General features: G+C 35.6%; 1 pseudogene; it reads left to right on the forward strand.

Moving 5' to 3' along the window:
* The first annotated feature begins 233 nt into the window (after positions 1-233).
* Positions 234-1208, forward strand: LOC109267100 (dynactin subunit 6-like; annotated as a pseudogene).
* The last annotated feature ends 2448 nt before the right edge of the window (positions 1209-3656 follow it).

Consider the following 3656-nt stretch of genomic DNA (forward strand, 5'->3'; position numbering starts at 1 on the left):
AGCTAGAAAAAGAAGAACAAACAAATCCAAAAGCCAGTAGAAGTAAGGAAATAATAAAGATTAGAGCAGAAATGACTAAATTAAACAAAAGAACAGTTCAATGAAACCAGGAGCTGGTTCTTGGAAAAAATAAAATAAAATTGATAACCATTTAGCCAGACCCAACAAAGAGAGAGAAAGGACTCAAATAAATAAAATCAGAAATGGAGGAGAAATAAGACAAGGGCCAAAGCATGGCAGAAAAGGCTGAAAAGAGTGTGAAGATTGCTCCTGGAGCAGTTGTGTATATAGAAAGTGAAATTTGGGGCGATATTACTATAGGACCTAGGACAGTGATTCACTCTAAAGCATGAATTATTTCAGAAGCTTGGCCAAGAGTGATCGGTGAAGGTAATTTAAAAGAAGAACAAGTGTGCAACTACATGGATGGAACTAGAGGGCATTATGCTAAGCAAAACTAGAGAAAGACAAATCTATGACTTCACGCATATGAGGACTTTAAGAGACAAAACATGTACATAAGGGAAGTGAAGCAAAAATAATATAAAAACAGGGAGGGGGACAAAAATATAAGAGACTCTTAAATATGGAGAACAAACAGAGGGTTACTGGAGGGGTTGTGGGAGGAGGGATGGGCTAAATGGGTAAGGGACATTAAGGAATCTACTCCTGAAATCATTGTTGCACTATACGCTAACTTGGATGTAAATTAAAAAAATAAATTGAACAATACTGTATTATAAAACTATAAATAAATAAATACATACATAAATAAATAAACTAACTAAAAAATAAAAGAAGAACAGGTGCTTATCATAAATGCTTACCCTAATAATATCACCCTTGATGCTTGAAGATCCAAAGCCGAAACCTATGATCAATGGCAACAATAATGTGTTTGACGTTAGCTGTTATTTCCAAACCATGAAAATGGGAGACAATGCAATTGAATCAAAAGCATATGTGGGCAGAAACATAATATTGACAAGTAGTTGCATCATTGGGGCTTGCTGCAACCTGAATACATTTCAGGTCATCCCTGAGAATACAATGATCTATGTATGGTACAGACTGCCTTCGTCAGGTGCAGACTAACCGACCACAGCCCCAGACACTACAGCTGGATTTTCTGATGAAAATCCTGCCCAAATACCACAACCTAAAGAAGACTATGAAAGGAAGCTCAACTCCAGTTAAGAACTAAGAACGACATATGACGTCAAGATAACAGTTTGTTATATTTTTGAAAGGGCCACAGTGTTTATGCACTCTTACCAATTCACAGAATAATATATGTTGACTTTATTTTGTAAAATTGAGTCAGAGAGGAAAGTAATGGATTTTCCTTGTAACTGTCCTATATAATTTATATAAAATACATTATTTTCTTCTATCCTTATTGCTTTCCTGAGAATTTACAGATTTGGTTCAATTTTCTTTTGTCATATAAAATGTTGGCTATGCTTTTGGTTGTATAAAAGACTCCCTGTGATAAGAAAGGGCATATTATTATGTATTTCTGTTCTAGCATAAACTATACTAAATAAAAATGCTAATGACAAAAAATAGAAATAAAAACCAACACCACAGAAATACAAAGGATTATAAGAGAATACTATGAAAAATTATATGCTCATCAATTGGACGATGTAGAAGAAATGGATAAATTCCTAGAAACATATAACCTCCCAAAACTGAGTCAGGAAGAAACAAAAAATTTGAACAGACCAGTTACTAGTGATGAGATTGAATTGGTAATCAAACAACTTCCAACAAACAAAATCCAGGACCAGATGGCTTCACAGGTAAATTCTACCAAATATTTAAAGAAGAGTTAATGCCCATCCTTCTCAAACTATTCCAAAAGATAGAAGATGAAGGAAAGCTTCCAAATTCATTCTATGAGGCCAACATTACCCTGACATCAAAACCAAAGACACTAAAAAACAGGCTGGTATCTCTGATGAACACAGGCGCAAAAATTCTCAGCAAAATATTAGTAAACTGAATACAAAAATACATTTTAAAAAGCCATTCACTAAGATTAAGTCTGATTTATTCCAGGGATGCAGGTGTGAATCAATATTTACAAATCACTCAATGTGATACATCACATCAAGAGAAAGGATAAAAATCATAGATCATCCCAAGGTCCCAGGGTGGCTCAGTCGGTTAAGTGTCCAACTCTTGATTTTGGCTCAAGACATGATCTCACAGTTGGGATCATCTCAATAGATACAGAAAAAGAATTTGACAAATACAACATGCATTCATAATAAAAGCTCTCAACAAAGTAGGTTTGGAGAAAACATATCTCAACCTATTAAAGGCCATGTATGAAAATCTACAGCTATCATCATCCTCAATGGGGAAAAACTGAGAGCTTTTCCTCTAAGATCAGCAATAAGACAAGGATGTCCACTCTCACCATTTTTATTCAACATGTTACTGGAAATCCTAGCCAAAGCAATCAGAAAAATAAAAGGAAATAAAAGCATACAAATTGGTAAGGAAAATTAAAATTTCCACTATTTGCAGATGACATGACACTATATTTGGAAAACCCTAAAGACTCCATCAAAAAACTATTAGAACTGACATATGAATTCAGTTAAATGCAGGATACAAAACTAGACAACAATATGCAAAAGAATGAAACTGGACCACCTTCTTACACCTTACACAAAAATAAATTCAAAAGGGACTAAAGACCTAAATGTGAGACCTGAAGCCATAAAATTCCTAAAAGAAAATATAGGCAATAATCTGTTGCACACCAGCCTTAGTACTGTATTTGTGGATATGCCTCCTAAGGCAAGGGAAACAAAAGCAAAATTAAACCATTGGGACTACACCAAAATAAAACACTTTTGCACAGTGAAGGAAATCAGCAACAAAACAAAAAGGTAACCCCCTCAATGGGAGGAGACATTTGCAAATGAGATATCTGATAAGGGGTTAATATCCAAAATATATAAAGAACTTATACAATTCAACACACACACAAAACAAATAATCCAATTTAAAAGTGGGCAGAAGACAAACAAACAAAGGAAAAATAGGTGAAGAAATGGACTCTTAAATGCAGAAAACAAGCTGGTGGCTGCCAGAAGCTAGATGGGTGTGGGAATGGGTGAAATCAAGGGGATTAGGAGCACACTGATCTTGTTCAGCACTGAGTAATGCATAGAATTGTTGAATCATTATGTGGTACAGCTGAAACTAATATACTATTATATATAAATTATACTTCAATTAGGGGCTCCTGGGCATCTCAGTCAGTTGAAGGTCTGGCTCTTAAGCTCAGGTCATGATCCCAGGGTCATGGGATCAAGCCCTGCATCAGGCTCTGTGCTGAGTGTGTAGCCTGCTTAAGATTCTCTCTCTCTCTTCATGAATAGACACTTTTCCAAAGAAGGGATCTAGATGGCTAACAGACACATGAAAAAATGCTCAACATCACTCATCATCAGGAAAATACAAATCAAAACCACAATGAGATACCATCTCACACCAGTCAGAATGGCTAAAATGAACAACTCAGGCAACAAAAGATGTTGGCGAGGATGCAGAGAGGATCTCTTTTTCACTGCTGGTGGGAATGCATACTGGTGCAGCCACTTCGGAAAACAGTATGGAGGTTCCTCAAAAAATTA

This window comes from Panthera pardus, unplaced genomic scaffold (genome assembly GCF_024362965.1).
Source record: "Panthera pardus isolate Hobbes unplaced genomic scaffold, ASM2436296v1 HiC_scaffold_12, whole genome shotgun sequence".
Taxonomy (NCBI): Eukaryota; Metazoa; Chordata; class Mammalia; order Carnivora; family Felidae; genus Panthera; species Panthera pardus.